The following is an 8875-nucleotide window of genomic DNA, read 5'->3' on the forward strand; positions in this document are numbered from 1 at the left end:
TTATTATTATTATTATTATTATTATTATTATTATTATTATTATTTTGAGATGGGTCTCATTAAGTCACTGAGTTGCCCAAGATGGGCATGAATTTTTGCTCTTCCTGCCTCAGTCTCTCAGAGTACTGTGATTATAGGCAAGCACCACCATGCCTAGCTGATTTTTCTTTTCTTTTCACTATGATTAGAAAGGCCCACCCCACTCACCACCAATACATGCTTCAGTTGAGCAGAAGAGACACATATGTTTTCCCATCTTCTGCCTCCCTAATGCTGCATGCTAGTTTATCATTCTGCTCTCTCTACCAGCAAGGTCTTATTTGACCAAATGACCTCTCCCCAGTAAAAGGTGATCCAGGGCTGGGGATTTAGCTCAGTGGTTCCAGAGCCTTATAGTAGCACAAGGACCTGAGTTCGATCCCCAGTACCAAAAGAGAAAGGTGATCCCTGTAATCCTTCAGTAGCTGTCCACAGTGCAAGCCAACAACAAGAAGATGGAAGTATTTCCTGAGGCTTCTACCCTTATGCTCAGATCAGTCCTTTTTCCTCCCCAGTAATGTGGCTCCATTTGTGCCTGCTAATTGATTTTTCATACACAGCATCAGGTTATTAACAGCTGCCTCTCAGCTATGCATCCTTGGACCAATTACTGCTGCTGTGATCATGTCCTTAGCTACAGAACAGGTCTGCAGCAAAAACTAAATGACTATGCATAAAGTGTAAAGTATAGAAGACCCCTTGCTATCTTCTCAGGTATTCATTTTACCAGTCCAGGGCTAGAGCTGTCCAGACAGTTCCACATGGGGAGATATGTGCCAACTCCCAGCTTTCCTCACATTCAAAGAGAGGGTACTGCAGCCACAGAGTCTCTAATCACCCCTGCACAGGCTTAAAACCACAGCCCTCAGCTAACTCCTGGCAGGGTAGCAGGGTGTCAAGACATTGCAGCTTAGAAACAAGTCCCTACTAATCAAAGCAGAAAGTAAGAAAGCTAGGGTTCCGGAGTTCCTCTGTAGTTGGGAGGTGCCTAGGCTTCTGTCTGCTCCCAACAGTATCTCAGAACCGCAGCACCTCTCCTTAACATTAAGATTGTTTTTCCATAAGCCTCACCACTTCTATTCCAGCAGAGGCCCTTGGATGATGTGCATTCATCTCCATGGCCCTGGAGGACTCAGGACTGGACCTGACAGTCATTACCCCTTAACAATTCCGGACTTAAAGAAGAAATGCAGAGCCAGGGATGCAGCTCAGTAGCTCAGCAGCACTGCACCTGCCTGGCAAGCGCAAGGTACTGAGTTTGATTCCTGGTATCAGAAAAAGAAAGCAAGCAAAGAAGAAATGCAGAGATAAAGAGGAAATTTTGCTGTCTTTCTTCAACCTCTAGGGTCCCATTTATTTGGATTGGGAACCTTAAAATGCCAGATCTCGGGAAGTCAGCATCATGAGAGAGCTTGGGAAAATTAATTCTCTCTCTGGCTGCTTTTTCCACCTTTCTCGATGTTGATGGCACCCTAGCTGTGAGCTACGCTTCTTGGTAAAGGATACAGCTAAAACCCAGGGATGCTGACTTCAAAAATAAGAAGTGTCCTTTCTGAATTGGTAGCAGCTTCAGAAATGTATATTCCCCAGTGGCCCTTTGGCATCCTATTTTGAGTTGTTTTCATTCTATTCGTTTGGGTCACACAACGTAGTGGTTAAAAGGTAGGAAAGCTTGGGTACCAAACTCATCTCTGCCATGTGCTAGGTGGTACGACCCTCGACAAGTTGCTTAACCTCTCAGCCTTAGTTTCCCCTCTGGAAGATATGGATAATAACAGCACCTATAGGGCTGTTGAGAGGATTCAATGAGGCAAGGCCTGGAAGCTCAGGGCAAGCCATGAAACACGTGTTCAGTTGCACAGCCAGTTCCTCATCAGAATCCATTATGGGCTCCCTCTGCACTAGGCACAAAGATGGCTATGAAGAACTTGCCAATGCATGGGATGCAAGAAAGCAAAATGATACACACTGTAAGAGGCAAGAAAATCGGGGCAACACTTTAGAGGGAGCAGGATATTGTTTCCCTTGCAATGGTCGATGTGCCATGGGCACTTAAACATTTTTTGGTAAAGGGCAGGGAAAGCTCACTGGGTGGAGCGGAGATGGCAACTGAACTGATCACAGAGAAGAACAAGATTTAGACACAAGAACGTGGAGACGTGAAGGACATGCCAGCTGGACGCTCTGTGATGATGAAAAAAGGAAAAGGTGGGGAATGATGGGCACATACCAGTTTGGCTGGAATGTGCAGTACACATGAAAGGGAGCCATGGGACAGGACTGGGAAAGAGGGATGAATGATCAAGATGGTAGAAGGCCTTGAAGGCCAACTGAGGAATCAGAACCATCTTTCTCCCACATTGCCTGCGTGAGTACTGAGTTCAAAGTGATGAATCCAACGGTACACAAAATACTGATGCTGGAAGAGACTAGCATAAGGCTGAGATCTGGCCCCACCTGCTCCCAACACTACCCCTAAGCAAGCACCTACAACACTGCAGGTGCATGGAGAGTTTTTAGGTTAACAAACTTCAGCAAATGTCTAAGAGATCAGACACCAAAAGAGAAAAAAAAAAAAAAACTAATAGAGGTTGCAGTGACATTCCAAGAAAGAAGCAATGAAGGTCACAGAGGAGGGAAGGGAGCCAGGGGAGAGAGCACTGGACAGGGGCGAGAGAAGAAAAGAGGGAGAGGACCAGGGATTTAGCTCAGTGGTGCTGCCCCCTGCCTTTCAAGCGCAAGGTCCCAAGTTCAATCCCCAGTACCAAAAAGAAAGAAAAGAGGGAGAGAGAGGAGTTGAAGACAAGAGAGGAAGACTCAGGTCTGCAAAAACAGGAAAAAGAGAAAGAAAGACAGCTGGAAAGAGAGAAAGGCTGCAAAACATTTGGAGGGAACAGTAAAACCTACGTAAAGGAGTCTTAAATACTCAGGTGTAAAAGTGAGATAGAACTCACAAGGGAAAGCTAAAAATGAAAATGCAGAGATTGGGTTGCCTCTCGGACCTCCCACTCTCCTAATACACAGTGTGAACCTTCGTGAGCCAGGCACAGCAGCGGGCACTAAGGGAGAGGGTCAATCCCTGTTCTCAGTCTAATGAGACAGAAGATGAACCAGGGATACAATACAGTGTGATGGGCCAATGGACACACCTCCAGGGCTACTGGAACAGGGCCCAGAGGAACACAGCCCAGCTGGCAGGTTTGAGAGGGCTGCCACCAGAAGCAGGGCCCAGAGTACAGACCCTTCCAAGCTGAAATTTGATCCACCACTTACAAAATAATTGTACAAACAACACCTTTGTTACATAGTATCTAACTAGGTGTTCTGTGCTTTGGAAAGTAGCTCCCTAAAACCCTCCGGGAGTCAGGGCTGGATAGAGGTTTTTCCTTCCTGACTGGCCTGTACCCAACATGCTTCCCTACATCACTAAACCAGGACTCTCACAGCCTTCAGCAGGAAAATTCTTCGACTTCAGGACGCCACCCCCACTCCTATGCCTCCTCTCCAGCCTTCACGCACTCAAGCCCCGTACAGCTGAACTAGCTGTGGCCTTCTTCACGCCTGAGAAGTGACAGGTTCCACTGAGCTAAGCAATGATTTAGTCTCATCCCAACCAACAAAGTCCTGCTCTCCAGGATGGACATATCGGCTAGGCATCACTGCAGACTGCTGTGCCTTAGCAGTGTACCTGGATCTCAAAGATCGCATGTACATCAGCTGTGACACCTGAGACATATGATATAAGATGGGACGGACAAAGACACAGACGGTGGGCAGCCCATGCTCAGCAACTGCCCACAGTCATTGCAGGCAACTGTCTTCTACCAGCCTGTGCGACATGCAGCCTGCCCACTCTCTCAAGGCCACTGTGCAAGTGGAGACTTTTGAGTCTATTCCTGCAAATCAGCCCCCAAAAAGGTACCTACAGAGGAAACACCCAGGTGCACAGAAGCCAGGATGGCTGGTTTGCTACCCAGACCATCCCAGCCACAGGTGGAGCAGCCACACCTGTGTCAAATCCCATTTTCATGTCAGATGACAAACTGCAAGCCTACCCTCCTCAGCTCTTCTAATCTATCCACTGATGATTTGCACCAAAGAATTTCAGGACTTGTGTGTTTGAAAAACAGGACACTGGTATTCTCCATCTTTGGGAAGGGGACAGAGCCTGTTTACATTACTCATGCAGAACTGGAATATTTTCCACTTGCTTTCTTATGCAAGAGCTTGAAAGAGATTTCTAGTGATTTCAAAACTCTACTGACAGTTGTCCTCAGTTTACAAAGGAGGAAATTAAAGCATAAATAGGCTAGGAAATATGTTTAACATGCAGGACCTAGAATTTCAATCCAGGTCTGTCTGACTCTAGAGCCATCTATAGAAAAGTGCTAGAGTAAACATTAATTCAGGCAAGTCTAACGTCCCATCTTCAAATGTCTAAGTACTTGGAATGAATCCTGAAAGTATAGGTAGAGGACCCCATAAAGCGCTTTTGCAATCAAGCCTATCACAGAAGACAATTTATAATACCACATAATAATTAACAACAAATATCAAGGAAACTTTAGAACTCCCTGACACACTGGCACTTTCTCTATACAGCTGTATTGCTGAATGATGCAAAACTGGACCAAGTCAGGAAGCACTGGGGAGCACAGGGGTCCAGTGAACAGGCTTGAGTCACACCTGGACTTGGGTCCTGGCTCCTTCACTTTGGAGAACCAAGTATGCTATAGCATGTTAAGTTATATTGGTTTCTATAATATGTAAGTAACACTACCTATCCTGTATGGTTTGGTTATTCAGTCAATGAAAGAATCCATTAGTAGTTTCTGGCATACAGAAAGCCCTCCAGGTTAGGCATGGTGATCCACACTTGTAATACCATCACTTTTGGAGGTTGAGGTAGGAGAATCTAAAGTTCAAGCCTAGCCTGGGCAACTCAGCAAGACTCTGTCTCAAAATAAAAAATGGGTTGGGGATGTAGCTCAGTGTGAAGGCTCTGGGTTTAACACTCAGTACTGTGAAAAAAGTAAAAAAAAAAAAAAAAATCCTCAAATGGCAGCTACTTATATTCTTTGTCCCAATTCTGTCACCTTCCCTGGGAAATTCATTCTGCTTGAGCCTTAGTGACCTCCAAACATGGCTCTGAGGTCCATGATTCACATAATCTTCATTTGAGATGGTTGGGCCTCTGACCAGCTGCATGTGCAACCTCAAGGGGTCACTTGGGGCTAGTTCTTCCAGTTCTCATTCCAGCTCTTCTGCATGAAGCAGGAAGTACATGTCCTGAACTCCTTTACTGTGCCTGCCAGTTTCCCTCCCTTCCCAACCAGAGTTATAAAGAAAGGTCATGCTACAACATGCTTGGAATTCAGCCAGAGGTTTGCACACATCCCAACAGGTGTTAGCTTGGGCAGCACCCAAGAGCAGCTTGGCCACTGAATTCCTGCATTCCTTCGCTTTTTTTTTTTTTTTTTTTTTCTTTCAGGACTAGGAATAGAGCCCACGGCCTTTGGAACGTGCTACATCCTTAGATCTTATTTAATTTTTTGAGACAGGGTCTTGCTTAGTCACAAAGTTCCCTAAGTTGGGCTGAAACTTGTGATCCTCCTCCTTCCAGCTCAGGGAGTGGTGGAATTATAGGCAGATACCACCAGGCCCAGCCAGTCCCCTTCTTGTCACTTTCCTGGAGATCCTCTTGCAGAAAAAAAGCAAGGGATACACTTTTCCCCCATTCGTTACATGTTTTAATAGAAATGAAATTATCTCCTCGGATTTCTTTAAAAAATCTTTACGTAAGCAGTGGTGTGTTCTTTAAATCCAGTACCTTTAGGGTTTAAAACTAAAGAATTCTGTTTCCACAGCAAAATCCAAACATGTTGGTGTTCATTGTTTACCCTAGGTTCCACAGGCTGTTATTATAAAATTAACAATTTAAGTATCAGATAAAAGTGCAGGGAGCCTCTGCCATCTGCAGAGTGGCATGGTGCCTCTCCAGGCAGGCACATGTGGTGGGGGCCCATTCCCACGGGCCTGTGCGGGACTGATCACCCAGAGCTGTAGATCTGCACTGTCCCAGCCTGAGTACACAGGTGGCCTGGGCTTTTCAAAGAGGGAAAAGAATCAAGAGATTTTTTTTTTCTTAGGGCTTTGGGGGAGGAGGGCTTGTAATTTTGAAGCTTTGTTATTTTATAATCATATAAAACATTTGCCTGGCTCCAAAATCCAATGTACAAAATAGGATATATTCAGAGATACCTAGTTTCCATCCCTGCCCCATCCCACCTTTTCTTCCTCCCCTCCCCCATTAAGATAACTTCTATTAGTTTTTGGTTTATGCTTCTGTTTTTCAATACAAATGAGTCTAAGTATGAATAAATGGATATATATATATATATATATATACACATACACATACACATACATATATATTCATACCCATACCCCTGTAGACAAAGGGTAGCACACAATTCTCATTGTTCTAGTCTAGGGTAGCCCAACAGAAGCTTCTGAAATGATAATCAAAATTAAATTTTAAATTTAATTTTGATTTATATGAACTTAAATGATATGAACTTAAATGGCTAATGGCTGTCAAAAGGTCAGTGCAGTACTAGATACTGCAAATCTGGATATAGTTAGTCCTCACTCCTTCTTAAGAGCCACGGGGCACCCATTTTAAAGATGCACTAATTTATTCACCATTCTCTACTGATGGACATGGGAGCTTTTTTCAGGTTTTTGTTATTGTAATTAGTGCTGAAACAAATAACCTACTGCATACATCTACTTACATTTTTGCAAGTGTGTTTTGGGATAGATACATAGAACTGGAATTATTAGGTCAATGGGTAACTACAACTGAAATTTTGCTGGGTATTGCCAAACTCCTCTCCAAAAGTTATCCTTTGCATGAAGATTTTTTTTAAGTCAGTGTCCCCACTACATTTTGGCTAGTTTTATTCTTTTTGAGAACAAATCCTATGTCTATAAAAGAGAGACTAATTCTGCAGATTTCTTACTGTCTTATGGATGCTCAAGGAAAGAAACAAACAACATGGCAGACAGAAAGTAGTTGCCAGGAGGGTGCCAGAGGCCAGGGGAGAATGGGGAGCTCTTACTACAGAGTTTCTGTTTGGGTAATAAAAACGTTTTGGAAAAGGACAATGGCAATCACTGTACAACATGAATGTACTTGATGCCACTGAACTGTACACTTAAAAATGGTTAAGACAATAAATTGTTATATATATATATTTTATCACAATTCACACAAAAAAAGGGCTAATAATGCTAAAATCCTTAACACATAAAATCAAAAGGAAGGGGTAAGCAGTAGCCATACTGGGTCAGATGGTGACATTCTATAATGTGGCAGTAGTGAGAACTTCCAGGCAGTGATTTTTGTCCCCAGGGGGCATTTGGCAACTTTTAAAAAACTGTGGTGAAAAATATAAATTTGCCAGCCTTTTTAAGTGTGTGATTCAGTAGTATTAAGTACATTTGCAAAGGTGTACAACTATCACCACTCTGTTTCCAACACTTTGATGGCCCCAAACAGAAAGTGACCAAAAAGCATTTAACTCTCTACTGGTCCCTGCTGCAGCATTTGTGAATGTCATGACTACGGTAGCCAGTGAGCAGGGGCCAAGGATGCTGTTCGACATGCTCCTGTCACCAGGCTGGGCCTGAGGGTCCCCGAGGCTAGAGTAAGGAACCTAAGGAACCTCTTGTAGTGGGTTCTCTAGCTCCCACTGCAGGGAAAGAATGTTCAGGACAGTCAGTGAGAGGCTTGGGAAGGGTTTATTAGAGTTGTAGGATGCACTCAAGAGCAGAGTGTGGGTGCTCAGAGAAGTGAGATGCATTACAGTTTGGAACTGGGGACATTTATACTTCCCTTGAAGGGATGGAAAAGCATGGGAAAATATGCACACACACGCACGCACACACCCAAGAGCATTAGCCCATTCTTCAGGTATGGACTTTTTTTTTAAAAAGGTAGTTTGAACATTTTGGGGGGGTTCACTCAACCTGCCCCTTTATCTGGGGGTCAGGCTCCTGCTCTTTACTTTCTCAACTAAGCCAATTTATGAACTTTTAGTTGTTTTTTGTTTTGAGACAGGGTCTCATTATATAGTTCAGATTGGCCTCAAACTCTCAGCGACCCTGCTGCCTCAGCCTCCCAAGTGGACTTTTAGTATTCTTATGGAATTCTGAGTGTGGTGGGTCTTGTAAGGAAAGATTAAAAATCTAACCAAAGGAATGCTGATATGCATTGCCTTGGATAACTTCCTAGGAACTTGCAGTCTTCTTCAAAGTACAATTTTTTAAGTTATGATTTGTCTCTTTTTACCCATCTTTTGTTTCTTTGATCTTACCTCACTACAATGCACAACAGCCCCCCAGGACAAAGAATTATTCAGCCCTAAATGCCAACAGTGGAGAGGTTGAGAAATCAGTCATTTGATCCAGACACGCAGGGACAGGAGCTGATCACACTGCCAGGTGCTACTGTCATGCAGAGGAGAGTCCAGCAGCGAGATCAGGAGAGCCTTCAACGCATCCTCACACACACCAGAGGCCTTGGGACAGATTCCTCAGCTGCTATTCCTTCCAGCTATGCCAAGATTGCCACCACTAATGTTTGGGGTCTTCAAAAGGATGCCCCTGGATGACATCACAGCAGAAGTGGCATCTTTGGGGCCGGGGAATTAGCTCAGTGTACCACCGCCTGCTTCGCAAGTGCAAGGACCAGAGTTCAACTCCTGATACAAAAAAAAAAAAAAAGAAGTGGCTTCTTTGGAACTAAAGCACATTGGGAATGGCAGCTGGC

At 44.2% G+C, this 8875-nt stretch overlaps 1 protein-coding gene across 1 annotated transcript in view; it reads right to left on the bottom strand.

Annotated features, from left to right (window-relative positions):
• The window catches only part of Fam83d (family with sequence similarity 83 member D), an 18144-nt gene extending 9653 nt beyond the window's left edge, over positions 1 to 8491 (bottom strand). The window contains exon 1 of the mRNA XM_033767192.1: positions 8421 to 8491. The gene's annotated coding sequence lies outside the window, so the exon portion shown is untranslated. The remainder of the gene's footprint in view (positions 1 to 8420) is intronic.
• Positions 8492 to 8875: the final 384 nt, after the last annotated feature.

The sequence above is a fragment of the Fukomys damarensis genome, unplaced genomic scaffold, assembly GCF_012274545.1.
Source record: "Fukomys damarensis isolate Sample0158 unplaced genomic scaffold, DMR_v1.0_HiC HiC_scaffold_22, whole genome shotgun sequence".
Lineage (NCBI taxonomy): Eukaryota > Metazoa > Chordata > Mammalia > Rodentia > Bathyergidae > Fukomys > Fukomys damarensis.